The sequence below is a fragment of the Benincasa hispida genome, chromosome 9 (assembly GCF_009727055.1).
Source record: "Benincasa hispida cultivar B227 chromosome 9, ASM972705v1, whole genome shotgun sequence".
NCBI lineage: Eukaryota > Viridiplantae > Streptophyta > Magnoliopsida > Cucurbitales > Cucurbitaceae > Benincasa > Benincasa hispida.
This window is the reverse complement of record NC_052357.1, coordinates 36,165,722-36,182,229: the sequence shown is the minus strand read 5'-3', so window position 1 is coordinate 36,182,229 and position 16,508 is coordinate 36,165,722.

Sequence of the window (16,508 nt, the reverse complement as noted above, 5' to 3'; positions counted from 1 at the left end):
ACAAATGCTGCTCCTCTTAATACGATGAATCAGGTTGTGACTGTAAGTTGCATATAATACAGGGGACCTCACTCCCTTGAAGCATGCCTACAAGATCCTCAAGCTGTATTTCCAATTTAGAACAACCGCTTTAGCAAAACATATAATCAGGGTTGAAGGAATCATCCCAACTTCTCTTGGGAAGGCAATGAGTAGTAGCATGAGCAACAAAGCGCATCTTAGCAGCAAGCACATAGAGGAAATCCTCTTAGATTCAATCAACACAATCAAGGCCATCAGCATGCCCAAAATCGTCCCCACCACAACCATGGTCGAGCTCCAATGCATCTTCATCATTAGAATCACTTTTAAAAGAATATATCCAGAAGAATGATGTGTTAATCCAATCCCAAGCATCCTCAATCCAAAATCTCGAGTTCAGGTGGGGCAGATTGCAAATGAAAAAATAGACAACTTGACACCCTACCAAGTAGCACAGAACCTCCTCCCGTAATGACAAAGAGTAGTGTCAAGCTGTGACATTGCGTAGTGGAAGGACTGATAGGATGTAGAAACATGCAACGGAAGCAATCAGAATCAATAAGCACTCTAATTACATTTAATTTGAGTTCTAAAATGCATGCAAAACATAATTTCCAGAAGAGTGTTTCAAGAACATCGTACCTTTGTTGAATTCCTCCAATTCCAAGCTGTTCCTCATGAACTTTCAGCTTCAAATCTTCAGCGAACTACCAAGAGATCTACTATACTATTTTCAGCCTTGAATTTGAGTGGTGGAACTCACAATTGAAGTGAATTGTGCAGGGAAATGGAGTAGGTTTTAGAGAAGATGAATAATTCTCCAGAAATCTCAATTTTCAGCAGCTCTCCTCTTTTCAATTTGAAAAATCAATTTTTTTTTTTTTTTATCTCAATTCTTCATGCAAGCATCGAAGAGAAGAGTCAATGCCACATCCAATTGAACAAAGGAAGTGGGCTAAGTGTGTATCTTGGAATCTATCCACCTCATACTTCAAAAAATATGAGATTATTCCACTATGGCTTCCAATTTCCAATTTCCATTTTTTCATTTCCAATTTTAATTAATTCAAAATTAAAAATCAAAGACTCAATTTTTGAAAATGAATAAAATGAAAATTAATTTGATTTTAATTAATTAATAAATAATAATTTAATATCAAATATTAAATTGATCACACACCTAATTTTGAACATGAATCATATTCAAGTAATTAATATTTAAATCAATTTTTAAATATTATAAACTCTCCAATTTCATTTAATTTCGATAAGTTAAACGTTAATTATATCGAATATAATTATACAAACCCTAATTTGAAATTGAACAATTCAAATTCAAACCCTAATTTACAATTTGAATACTTCAAATTCACTCAATTTACTAATTCAAGGTGTTCATGTTTTACGAGCTAGTAAAGGGACCTTATGGACATACATTGAGCTCCAACGATTTGATATTAATTGGCTAAAACTTTTTAGACCGAATTAATCAATATTCGTTAACTACCGAGTCACACCACTATAGCTCGATAGTTACACTCTCCTCACTGGTGATATATTTGTGTTCACTTGATTTAACAATAATTAATAAGTCGACCCTTCACAGGTTGTTTGTAATAACTGCTGGGTCAAATGCTGTTTTACCCCCAAAAACATCTTGCTCTTTAAGTTTCATTGATCCTCTAATGAACAATTAGTTTGTGATCCAATCATTAAATCGGATCCCTCTCTGGCCAATGAGAGGGTAGAGCCTCTTGTTCAAGACCTGGATTCAACACTTAAGCGAAACTTCCTCCTATCCCTAAATCAAGTAGACGTGAATTCCATCTTGTACCCTATGTCCCCAGCTATCTACTCGGTCTTACCTCTGAAATGGAAGGCTCATTGAGTCTGGCTCTTGAGCCAACCCTCACATATGTAAATCTATGGATATTCCTAAATAAACAGGAGTTCATAGTTAACTCAGGATTAAGATCGAGTTACCTAGGTCATCTAAGCGAAATAATCAGTCTTAAACAATAAACAATGTTATAAAGTAAGAGTGACTTATTTATTGGTCTGATTTATGAAAATTCATTGCATAGGATGCCCCCACTCCTCATGTCAATACATGAACAAATTAGGATCACTTCGTTTGTAGCACCTTTCAACAAATTGTAACAACTACAGAGTGGGCCATATCTGATAGTATTACTAGAATAAGACACTAACCTTATTCGTATACTATAGACTATTTTGGCTATTTACTCGAACTTGATCCATCTTTATGTCTCCACATAAAGTTCAAATATTCATATAATAGCCATGGATCTTAGTTTATTGGATTTAGTATTTATAAGTACAATTTATAAATTCAATAACAACTTTATTGAATAAATGTTGGATAACATCTTTATTGATAATATAAAATGTTTAACTCTACAAATTGCGAGTTTTAGGACATACAACTCAATAAGGATGACAACCAATTTGATAGCAGATCCACGAAACTCCAAACAAGTAAAATCACTAGCTCTAGATAGACCATAAACTGAAATCCCTAAACCACAATCCACTCCAATGATATCAAATCAATAAAAAATTTTCCTAGCAAAACTTTTAAACCCTCTGATAAATCTTCACCAAATTCAAACCCTAATGGCAGAGAAACCTCATCATCACCACGACCAGACTTCTCATTGCAAGACTCTGATACGATGAAAGATAAAAACAAAGCAAGCAAACTCTTGCATGTGCCACCTCTATTTCCAAACAGATTGAAAAAGAATGATGATAGGCAATAATTCAAAAGGTTTCTAGATGTACTGAAATAGCTTCACATAAATATCCCTCTAGTAGAAGTCCTTAAACAAATGCCAAACTACATAAAGTTTCTAAAGGATATCTTAGCTAAAAAGCGAAGGTTGGGGGAATTCGAGACCATTGCGCTAACTCATGAGTGCAACATATTATTAAAAAACAATATCTCGGCCAAAGTGAAAGATCTAGAAAGGTTTACCCTACCTTTCTCTATTGGTGGAAAGGAGGTCAGCCATGCGTTATGTGATCTGAGCACAAGCATCAATTTTATGCCATTATCTATTTTAAAAAAGTTGGGCATTGGTGAGACTTGACCTACCACTGTCGCCCTACAACTAGCTGACAGATCCATAACATATCCATAACATATCCTGAAGGGAAGATAGAATATGTACTTGTGCAGTTTGACAAGTTCATTTTCCCAACTGACTTCATCATTCTGGACTATGAGGCTGATATTGAGATCCCTATCATCCTTGGGTGCCCATTCCTGTCAATCGGGCATGCGCTAATTGATGTACAGAAAGGCAAGCTGACCATGAGAGTTGATGATCAAGAGGTTAAGTTCAATGTGTTCAAAATATTGTAGTATCTGGACGAATTGGAAACCAGTCAGCGCATTGATGATTTGGGCGCAAGTTTGTGGGATGTGTTTGAAGGAGTTGAGAGAAAAAGAAGAAATTGAATTGGAAATGGAAGAAGTCCACGCTGTGACCAAGTTTGACCCGATCTTTGATTCAATAAACTTTGAAGAAAGAGAAGTAGCGAAATAAAACCGTCATTAGAAGAGCTCTCTCTTTTGGAGCTAAAGACCTTACTTGCGCACCTTAAGTACGCATGTCTGTCGACAATGACACCTTATCTGTCATTATCTCCACCACATTAAGCAGAGACGATGAGGTGGCTCTATTGCAGGCATTGAGAAAGTATACTAAAGCCATTGGATGGACTTTAGCAGAAATTTGGGGGATCAGCCCCTCTTATTGTATGGATAAAATCAGGCTGGAAGGAAGGGAAAGGGGGCTTTTTTGAAAGGCAACATAGGCTCAATCCAGCTATGCACGAAGTGGTCAATAAAGAGAATAAAGTGGCTCGACATAGGGGTCATTTATCCAATATTTGATAGCAGCTGGGTGAGCCCAGTGCAGTACGTGCCAAATAAGGACGGTATGACAATCATTGCTAATAGTAAAACCGAACAGATGCCTACAAGAGCTATCATCGGGTGGTGAATATGCATGGACTACTGTAAGCTTAATTAGGCGACCAAGAAAGATCATTTTTCTTTGCCCTTTATTGATCAAGTGTTGGATAGGTTAGCAAAAAATGAGCTCTTATGCTTTTTGGATGGGTACTTCGAGTACAATCAGATAGCAATAATGCCTGAGGATTAGGAGAAGATAATGTTCACTTGCCCCTTTGGTACCTTCGCCTTTTGATACATGCCCTTCGGGCTTTGTAAAATGCTAGGGACTTTCTAACTATGCATGATGACCATATTCTCAGATTTTTTGAAATAGTTAGTGGAGGTTTTTATGGACAACTTCTCCATTTTTGGTAATTCATACAACGTCTGCCTAGAATCCTGTGTGTCCTAGAAAGCTTCTCAAGGTCTTAACATTCATGGGCACTGGTAACTTGGCGATCCCATCAATCTTCGCCTGATCTACTTCAAGTCTTGCCTTGGAAACTTTATGTCCCAACACAAAGCCTTAAGTGACCATGAAATGACACTTTTTCTAGTTAAGGACAAGGTTGGTTTCCTTGCATCGTTTTAGCACTTTTTCCAAATTTAGGAGATTCATTAGAGGTTTTTCCCAGATTTCCTGAACCTTTAGTGCACTCCTTGCAGTAGATTGACATTACAATTTTGATGATGCTTGCACCCAGTCATTTTAAACACTTAGGGATGCTCTTATTTCCGCGCCCATTTTGGTGGCACCGAATTATTCGCAACCTTTTAAGTTCATGTTCGACGCAAGAAACTATGCGGTGGGAGTTGTATTAGGTTAGCGCAAAGAAAGAATCCTTCATTCTATCTTTTACGCCAGTAAAATTTTTAATGATGCCCAAGAAAACTGCACGACCATAGAGAAAAAGATGCTAGCTGTGATATTTGCGATAGACAAATTCAGACCGTATCTAGTGGGATCTAAGATCAAAATACCACCAACTTAGCTCCTGATTATCCCGAGCAAGTTTAAAAAGTAGAAATATGCATTCAATCAAGCAAAATGGGAATTTGTTTATTGTGACTTTTCAAATCAACTTATTCAAATTGTTCACATGCTTAATTGTCTTTATACAAAAATTTGATTATCATCTCTTTTATCAATAATCAAGGAAGTAATGATACAAACATCTATTTAGAAATTTAAAATTTTGCTAACGAAGAGTTGAAACTTATTTTTGAAGATAAAAGGTCTTTTTTCTTGCAACGTCATAAAAGAAAAGACTACAAAGTTTTAGCTTTATTTTAAGGCCGAAACTAGTGGAAAGGTGACATCTAACTCTCAATTTCTCTTTGCGCTACATTAGTCCAGTTATCGATCTAAGATATACCTAAATTGCATTGGAGAGAGGCAATTCTAAGGCAAGGATGCCTTTTATAAATTCACACACAAAAATCTTAATTGGCATTTCTTTTACATAGAGGGATAGCTTTCACACTCACATTGCCAGGAACCTATCACTTTTTTCTCGCGAGCCCTAACAAGACACAATGGAGGTAGCTCTTTTCACCTTTATCCATGTACACACACACGTTAGTGAAAGTCATATTATTTTGCAAGCTTGCTTAATTAACATTTTTTTTAGTGCTAGCAGCTTTCTTCCCTTTTTTTTTATAAGGCCCTATTTTATCCTCTTTGTCTAGACTTGCTACTCTAACAAGATGATTGTTCTAGACCAAAAGTTGTCCTATTGGGGTGACAAAGAAAATTAAGTAGACATGACATTTCTAAAAGTTTTAAGATTCTAAATAAATCTAAATGCTAAGTATTCAATTTTTTATGAAATTAAAAGGAAAAGAATTTTTCTTTTGAAAAATGGTTTTAAAAAAATTGTTTGATAATGTTAAGAGGTCTAAAATTTTGCTTGTGTCTTTACTTAAAAGAGTGCATCATCAAAATTTCATTGATAAGAATGGAATGATTGTGTAAAAATAAAATAATGCATGAAACAAAATGAATGTGATTCTTTTATTGTGTGTTTTCATGCATTTATTCATTTGAAGCAAAATGAATAAAGAATCAAAGAATAATCTTTGGAGCATTAAAAATTCAATGGTTATGTTCTCAGAGAATCAAAAGCTATCAAAATGTATCGGAGCCTCAAATATATCAAGATATGTCAAATCATAGTTACAAAATCTAATTAGTTAATTAACTAGCTAACTCGAGCTCAGATGCTCAAGGGTTCTAGACATGCATTATTGTATACCATAGAGCAAAAAAAATTAGTAAGACTCATTTTTCCAAACTAAAGATTTAATCAAAGAATGTAAAAAAACATGCAATGTTTCCCACCCCCAATTTAAAGATTTAACATTGTCCTCAATGTTTAAAATATGCAGATATGTTCAAGGACAAAAAAGTAACGGATGTAGAGAGAAACTTCCCTGGTTTTTGGAATTGATCATTATTTGCTTGAGAGAGAATTTCGTGTTTTTGTTTTGTTTTTCCTTTTTCTTGAGTTTACCTGAAAAGAAAAAGAAAAAGAAAAATTTTCTTTATTAACAAAATATGCTAAAAAATGCAAAAATAAGAAAGAGAGAAGAAAAAATTGAAAAAGAAGAAAAAAATGAAAATGAAAAGAAAGAAAAAATTTGTCTTGTTTTGAAAATTTATAGCATCGTTTACTCGATGCTGGTGAAGAGGGAGATCAAATGTATGAGGGATTAGTCAAACGCAAATCCAATTGAACTTGGTTTACGTGCCCTTCGTTGTATACTGCTTGGAGCTAAGTAGGTGTCGTTAATTCTACCTAACCCGAAACAAACAATATTTGTAATGGTCGAATAACAACCTAAACTAACTCGTAGTTAAAGTGGAAGTGAGAGGTTGATCCACAAGAAAATGTTATTTAATCATTTCCTTAACCAAACTTAACTATGAAAGCTATAAAACGGGGCTTTTTGATTAAGACAAGAAACATACTAAAAATCAAAAGATAAAGGACAATTGTAAACAAATTTAGAACAATCTTGCTTCTAATCCAAGTTTGATGTTCAATGTAATTATTATCATTGAATTCTACAAATTTAATTCACAATCGGATTAAGCTTGCAACGACCCATTTAACTAGATTAAACTAGTCTCTACAAGGGTGGACAACTAGCATAACCCTAGTCAAGAAAGCATCCTAATCAACAATTAAGGTAGGATAGCCCTAACCCTAATCAATCTATATGCTTCTACCTCTATTCGGTTTGATAGCAACCATATAGAAGAGAAAACACGCACACTCAATTAACCAATTTTTCCTCAAATCTAGCAATTAGTACATCCTAGGAAAACCATTGAACACACAATTACTATTGCCTCTTGGAGATCTTGGCTAGACATTCTATCAAACACATTAAAAGAAACGTATCCAATCATGAGTGAATATGACAAAACCAAGCATCTAGGCTAAACATGTTCAAGATATAGATCATTCAACATGCTTTAAGAACTAAAACGGATTCAAGAATGCTCAATTCAGATTGTTAATGATAGAGACAAATAGAAAACTCAAAAGAATTTGCAAGAACTCTTGAAATAAAAACAAGATTGAATTACTTCACAAATCCATAGAAAAATTCATGAAGAACGACAAGTTATTGATTACAATTCAAAAAGAAATCAAAATCTAAACTAAGTAGAAAATAAAATTACCATAGAGACTAATTGATATAGAGAGAAATTCCAGCCTCCATTGAAATCGTGCTTCCCCTTTCAGCAAAAATGAAAGAAAAACTATTTATACTTGCGGGGTAGTGTCGTGATGCTGAGGTTAGCATTGCAATGTTAAATCGAAAAAAAAACCAAGAAGCATTATGCTTGAGACATGACATTGACGCTTGATGCTGCGTTGCTCAAGGCACGCATGGGATGAATCACGTTAAAATCCGGAGCGTTGCAATGCTATGGGGAGCATTACAACCCTACCCTGTTTTGCAGCAGAAGTGAATGTTCTGTTTCAAGCATTGCTCAACGCTTCTTATAGGGTCGTGATGCTGAAACTCGACAACCTTACTCGATACTCGATGCTTGGTGGTACTCGATGCTACTTGATGGTTTTTTGGTATTTACTCAATGGCATTTACTCGATAGCATTTACTTGATGGTACTCAATGGTACTCGTTGGTACTCGATTACTCGATGAAATTTTGGTAATTTTCTGATTCTCTTCAATTTTTTGATTTTCTTGGTCATTTTTTTTTTTTTTTTTATCTTTTTGGCCTAATTTTCTCGGAATGACTCTTAAAAGCCTCGGGACCGTTTTACCTACAAAACTAGCAGTAAAAGCAAATATTTAACACGATTGTGGGGGAATTAACATAGAAAATATATATCCTTTAAAAACCTAACAAAACACCCCAACTTAACTCTTGGTTGTCCCAAGCAAGCCTAAACTATAAATATTCATACATTCAAGCAGAAACATGAATATCAATTTTGCATTCATTCAAAGAAGTCATTAAAAAATGTTAATATGTTCATGTTGTTTACTAAAAAATTTGATTCATATCTCTCTTTTCAACAATCAAGCAAATGAATGATACAAATGGGCATTTAAACCTTAAAAATTTTTCTAACAAAGAATTGAAGCCTATTTTTGAAAAGAAAACATTTTTTTTTCTTGTAAAGACATAAAAGAAAAGACTACTCAGTTTTAGTTTATTTAAAGGCTAAAACTAGTAGAAAAGCTATATCCAACTCTCAATTCCTCTTCATCCTATACTGGTTCGGTTATCGGTCTATGATATACCTAACTTACATTGGAGAGAGGTTATTCTAAGACAAGAGTGCCTTTTTTTTAGACTCACACACACAAAATGTAATTGACTTTTCTTTTACTTAGAGGGATAACTTTCACACTCGCACCGTTGGGAATCTATCACTCTTTTCTTGCGGGCCCTAATAGAAACACGATGAAGGTAGCTCTTTTTACCTCTACCCATGCGCACACACACACGTTAGTGAAGGTTATATTAAATTTGCAAATTTGCTTTATTTTTTTTGTGCTAGCAATTTTTTTATATACTAGGCCCTTTTTATTTCACTATGTCTAGACTTGCCTTTAAAATGAGATAGTTTACCGTAGACAAAAATTTGTCCTATCGAGGTAACAAAGAAAATTAAGTGGATATGACATTACTAAATTCTGAAGGGGAAGGAAGAAGAATGAAGGTTAACTTCAGCCTCCAATTTAGCCCCCAAAAGTTAGCATATTTTGACCTAAAGATGAAGAGAGGTATTTATAGAAATCATCGTAGTGTTGCAATGCTAGCGTTGTGCAAACCTCGGAGCGTTGCAATGTTGCAGGTAGCATTGTAGCACTGCATATCCTGCCTTCTAGTGTCAGGCTTGCGTTGCAACTATGTGACAGTGGCATTTTTATAATTTATGTTCTTTTGAAGCTTAGATGCTCAAATCACCTCCAAATTTCTTCAAATTAACTCCTTTCAGCTCCAAATCGCCAATTCTACCTTTTGATTGATTGGTACCTACAAAATAGGAAAATAAACACATAAGATCCAATAACGAGCCCAAATTAAGCTAGAAATAATAGCTCTTTTTGGGAGTTATCAAACCTTATAGCCCATTAGGGTAATGAGTTTTTTTGACACAAGCCTCCACCTTCTATCTAACTTCTCTCTAAAATTCTCTACCCTTTTCCTCCTCAAATGTTCTTGGAGACCACTCTTCAAAGTTCTTTGGAATCCTAGAGAATAGGAAAGTAACTTTGTTGGTGGTGTCCTTCTTCATTGGAGATGTTCGACGTCGTTGATAACGATGGAAGAGGAAAGCTAGAAAAATCAATAAATGTGAGTTTTGATTTCCTCTCTTCTTCCTCTTTTCTAGCATACTTATAGTTGTTTGAATGTTTATCCTACAAATTCATGTTTTATTTTACTATTTTTATTTTCGTAAAAACGAATGTCTAAATGCATAGCATTCACACGTTTCCACGGGAATTTGATTCGTTCACTTACAAGGTCGAGAAGCTATTTCATGGAAATCTACAAAGAAGACATGCATAGTAAGGTCCACCATGGTCCTTCCTTTGGGCCATCTAGGTATGGACTTGATGAGGAATTGTAAAATCTTCATAGCTCAGTTTTTGATTGGTTTATCTTTGACAAACTCAATGAAGTTTGTCCTTGTACGGACTAGATGTTGAAATGTTTATAGCTCGATTTTTGAGTGGTTTGTCTCCGATCGACGTGATAAAGCAATTTATGTGATTGTGAAGGTACGTCCACGTTCTCTAGAAAAGTTTAAAGGCCTTTTCCTAGAGATTTCACATTGACTCGAGGTTTATATACATGACCATAAATACCGTGCATTGTATTGCAGAATCAAGGAAATTTAAAGAGTAAAATGTGTTGTGGGGTCTCAACCATAGTTATTGGAAGTTCAAGAAGTAACTCACTCTCTCTAATAAAGTTGTTACCTTACTTCACTGTGCATCAATTCAAATTGTTGGATATTATGATGGTTAAGTTTGTTCTCCTTACCTAAATTTATTCTCCTATCTTTGCTCAGAAACAATTTTTAATTTTTTTTCTTTGTTGTTTTGTTATTTGCTATACCAATCATTCATGGAGGATTGTTGAGAATGACTTTGACCAACGCCTATGGCAAAAGCAAATGTGGGAAAGGAAGGGATTTTGTCCCACCTTGAAAAATTAAGCATTGCCAAGATAACATAAATATAAAGGCATGCAAGGGAACTTCCAAATTGTGGTTGTGGTGGAAATATGATCTTTTCCCACACGCGTGCATCGTCACTGCCGCTGTCATTCGTCGGGTCACCTGAGTGGGTCAACGAGCAGGGGGGGTTCGGGTAACCGCACAAAAAAGAACTAACTTTATATTACCCTTCCATTTAAAAATGTGATTGTTTGTGTTCCTTTGGGATCATCAGAGGTTTGGGTTCCTTCAGGTTCACCAGAGGTTGTATTTCTTTGGGTTCACTAGATTTCATGAGAACATCTCACCTATGGTAGAACGAGTTTAATTGTTCACTTAGATGACCATCTCAGTTCAATTTAGCACTCCAATTTAGGTCCACTAATTTTTGACATTTAGTTGCATGTTATTGTATAGCCTAACTCCAGTAATGGGTTACTTACTGAATATTTTAAATATTCAATCTTTTCTTAAAATGTTTTTCAGGTAAAGGCAAAAGTGTACTAGGCACTTGATGAGCAGATCCATTAAAGGTGCCATATAGGACTAGTGTATCACTTCTTCTTTAGTGTCATGTTTTCAAGATGTGTTTTGAATGTTAAAAGATAACTATTAAGTTTAGTGATTTCAACTTTGAATGTTTTATTTTTCTTTAATATTTTTTTTAGGGATCCCGAACTAAACTTCACTTTGTTTTCTTACAAAATATTTTTAATGATGGTTTATTTATTTAGAAAAGTTCTAGTTTTAGTTAATTGGCCAATTAGTCTTTGTCTTAGAATTGCATGCATGGTAGTAATGACCTTAGTTAGAGATCTCGAAAAATCGGGTCATTACAGAGCGTGAAATTGAAAGGTGTGAGTAGTATAAATGCTTTGAAAGAGTGCTCTTGTAATTAGGATAAGGAGATAGAATTATTTCGTGTGATTGTAACAATTTTCACATACTGGATTTCTTTCTAGCGGGTCATGATTTTTCTCTAGTTTGGAGTTTTTCCACATTAATTCTTGTATTTCCTATTTCATTGCTTTATTTTAATTTCTCTATTATTTTTTCAGCTTATTCCTATGGTATTAGTGGGAGTTTTTTTTTTTTAGCCAGCAAGTGATATCAGAGCTATAAGTTCGTAATGTATTGAACTTCTTGTTATGCTTTATAGTTGCAACATTGTTTGAACTTTCACATCAGAAAAGAAATCTTAAAAGGGGCTACAATATTATGAATAGTGGGGGTTGTTCACTATTTCCTTATTTTATAGAGTGAACCTGATATGTCAAGCTTTATGAGTCCAGTATAGCTTGATGTGGAGAAATTTGATGAAAGAATCAACTTTGACTTATGAAAAGTGCAAGTCAAAGATAGATTGATAAAAAGCGGTGATGGTGGTCCAATGAAATTCATGAGTGATTCCGGCAAAGGTTTTAAGAAGAGAGTCTTCACGCAGAAGATAGACTGCTTGAAGTGTAGACAGTTTGAGCACAGAAAATACAAAGTTGGTTCATCAAAAAGCTCTAGATCGGATACTGACGTTGTCTTTTGCATCAGGGAAGATGGTTACTTTCTCTAAGGAAAAGCAAAATTTATCCCCATGGTATGTTCATTTTACGATGATAAAGGATGTGATGTTGTGGTTCCATGATTTTGCACAAGGGGCATTGACTTGGCAGTTATGCAAGGTTTGTGGTGGAAGTTATATTGATGGTTGAAAAACTTCCAAGTGAGCCAAGTAGGTGGAAGTTGCACTATAAATTTTAGTAAGGTTTATCAGCATGTGACGAAAAAGAAAAATCTAGGAAGGTGGTATTCCAAGTCTACGCGTTATGGTGGAGTGAGTTAATTCTCTGATTGTCAGTAAAGACAATGGATGTAACAAAAGCTGTGGACTCTTCAAATATCTTGCTAAGGTTGAATTTGTTGTTTTTATAAAATATTTGAAGTGTAGTTATCTCACATCGAAAAAATTTAAGGAAGTCATGGGCTCTAAGCACTATAAAAAGAATCTATGTCTTTGATTTCAAGTCGTCTCAATTAGAAACACTTTAAACTTAGGTGTGCTAACTCTAGTTAAATTCCCTTTTCTAATATCTAGTTTGAGAGTGAGACTAAAGGTTGTAAGTAGTGTAATATCTTTGAGAGAGTGATCTTGTAATTGGGATCGAGAGAGAATTATTTTTTGTGATTGTAACAATATTTTACATAGTACATTTTTTTTTCTGGTGGGCTGTTTTTCTCTAGTTTGGAGTTTTTCCACTTTAGTTCTTATGTTTTCAGTTTTATTGCTTTCTTTTAATTTTTCTATTATTTTCTGCTTATTCCTACAGTAGTAGTGCAAGGTTTTTTTCTCTCAACATTATGTGTTATGTTTAGTTCATGATTTAATAGATTTTATGAGCATGCTATTTCATGAGCTATTATGATATGATTTTATGATATGGTACCCATTTATTGTATATTGCATGCTAGCTTAGTTTAGTGACAATTGCCCTCCTATCTGTAGCTATATACACCTTATGATTGTATTCCTACAAGTTTACTACCTATGTATTTACTTTTGCACACAAAAACCATTCCAACTTATTTTTAATTGGTTGCACTCATATAACGAGTTGGTTAATTACTTACCTATTTTGTTAAGCACAATAAAGTCTTTTGCCCTGTGGATTCGACCTTAGAATACTCTTAGGTATTACTTGCCAAGACCTAGTTTATACCTGAGCTAGTATGTTGGGTGACAAATATTTCAGGGTGTCTACTTTTATTGATCATATCACAATATACTCACTTCACCTACCATCTATTTTCATTGCATCTTGCCCACATTTATATCACATCATTTTTCCAATCAATTAGGTTCCACCAGTTCATAATATTCAATACTCGTTGTATATGATTGCATAGCCTGACCCCAATAGTGTGGTTACTTACTGAGTACTTTATATACTCGTCTTTTCATCAAATATTTCTTTCAGATAAAGGCAAGAATATATTGGGCATATGATGAGGAGATCCGCCACTGTGTCATAGGACTAGATTCAATGCTTCCACTCAATTATATATTTTTCAAGTCATTAGGCCTCATTTGAAAACCATTTGGTTTATGGTTTTTGTTTTTGACAATTAAGCCTATTTTATCCACATTTCTTATAATGATTTGCATCTTTTTTGAGTACAATGGTTGAATTCTTAACCAAATTTCAAAAACAAAAACAACTTTTTGAAAGCTACTTTTTTTAGTTCTCAAAATTTGGCTTTGTTTTTTTTAAGCCATTGGTGAAAAGTAAAAGGAAGAAATTTGGAGGTGGAAGTAGTGTCCATAGATTTAATTTTCAAAAAACAAAAACAAAAAAGAAAATGGTTACCAAATGGGGTCTTAATGCTTTGGAATAGAATTTTATGTTAGATAGAAAACTTCAGGTTTTGAATATTATTTTTCATGAATATTTTTATGGGACCCTGAATAAAAGTTTCAATTTTTTCCTTTATAAATTGTTTTCATAATTTCATATTTTTTGAGTGAAATTTTATTTTTATGTCAAAATGGTCAAAATTTTTTGGTTTGAAATTTTCATAATGGAGTAATAACCCAATTAGAAATCTCAAAAAGTCAGTTCGTTATAATTGGTATATCAGAGCCCAATGTTATGGGTTATGTAGATTGAACTTTCATCGTAAGTCCAGAGTATCCCTACTGGCCCATTAACAGATCCTTTGTCATTGTTAGCATGTATTTCAAGTCAATGTTTATAGTATTTTATGCATGAGATCCTGCTTGAATTAGTACCTTACAACCATGATAGCTCTCAATTTGGTCGACCCGAAAATGTGTGTCGTTGCCACACTTCCAAGGACCAAATAAATTTGTAACTCCAATCCAACAACCTACACTAACACGTAGTATAGATGGCAAGAAAGGGATCGTTTGCATAGAATCTAATGATTGTTTAACGTAATTTTGAATTCGAGTGGTAACTGAAGGGTGTTTTCGTAAAGAAATTATTGCAAAGAAGAAATTTTAAAACAAGAATGTAAATGAGAGATTGAAAAGTGAAATATCGATTTTTAAAATGATCTAGCCTAGTTTAGGTGTCCTCTTAATCTTTCTTGCTATTCATAGACATTTAACATAATCAAGATTCTCGCTAGTTATTTACTTAATTTATGCACCCTAAAAGCATAGGAATGCATAAATATAATTTCTTGATTAAACAATTAATCAACCTAAATGATACAATCAACAGGTTTTGATAGCTCTTTATTAATTGTTCATTTTCATTAAGAAAAAACATCTTGACTAAGATTGGATTAGTAAATCGAAAAGCCTAGATTTACTAGCCTAATAATTCTTGAATTTAACTAAGGATGCATAATTGTGAACAAGATTAATCACAATAACCTAAATTCACACGTTTGTACTTTTTAGTTTCATTGCCCTAAGAAATTAGGCACATAGACATGCTATTATTTCTAGCAATTATTGAATTAAAGAAAGTTGATAAAAAATTTTGAAACTCAATGTATAGAAGTTATCTCAACATTCACGAATCAATTTCAGCAAAAATTTATTACAAAAATCAAGAAATTACATGACAAATTATAAAAGATTCAATCTCATACCAAGAAAATTAGGAATTTATCCTAACTAGACTAGAATTACTTACCTTAATCTTGCATTTCTTCAAAATTCATCAAGGAATTGCAAGAATCCAAGAAAGGTAAGAAAAGAATGAAGAAAAATTCTAGAAAACTAAAAACTTTGAGAGAAAATCGAGTGAAGACTAGTTCTCCTACGCAAATGGCTGAATTTTTCCTTTTATACTTAGGTCGTAGCGTTGCAATGTTCTTGCCGCATCCAGACCTCGAGCGTAGAGGTAGGGTAGCAACGGTGGCATTACATTGGTCAGATGGTGAGGTATGCGTGCGTTCGTGTTGCATTTCCATCAAACTTTGTAGCGTAACAACGCTGAAGATAGCGTTGTAACGATGTCCTGCATCCACAGCTACTGCCTTCGAGTGTAGTGCACCAACATGAAGCAAGGGTAATAATGCTACGTGCATTGCTTGATGCCTTTGTTTTTGTAGGAGTGTATCAGCAACAACGGAAGCAACAAGGATTATTTAAGCACTCTAATTCATTATTTTGATAAAATATGAAGCACGCTTTTGAGTTTCATGACATACGTTTGTAGAACTTCTTCAATGCTCGATCTCCAGCTGCAATCTTCTCCAAATCCCATTGCAGACCACCTTAAGATCTTCCCCACTATTCTCTTGGTACTTTAGATTGAGTTGTGGGACTCAAAACAAGCTTGAATCAAGGGATTGTGGAGAATTGCTCAAAGCATCAATCTTGCTGAAGAACACTTTCTTGAGCATGATTTTTTAACTAAAATTCTCTTGATTGCATCCCTCAAATTCACTCCAATCTATTCAATATATTGTAGACCACTGTCACACCCCACCCTCAGACCACATTCTCAGCCTGGGAGAGGGATGCGACTGCAGCAGTTATCAACCCTTGAGCTGACACTTACTGCCTGATTCTTGCGGAATAACTCTGATACCATACTATAACTTATACATAGCGGAATGATTAAGTCAAGGAGATAACTATAACGGATTAAGTAGGCCCATCTTTTATCACGACAGTGATATAACGTTTATATAACTTAAGGACTTAACAACAAAGTTTACAACGACAACCTTAAAAATCCTCCGGAAGTGTAATTGGGGCACGTGGCAGACCTTGACCTTAGCAGCACCCTGGAACTTCTCATCTTCTGCTACCTG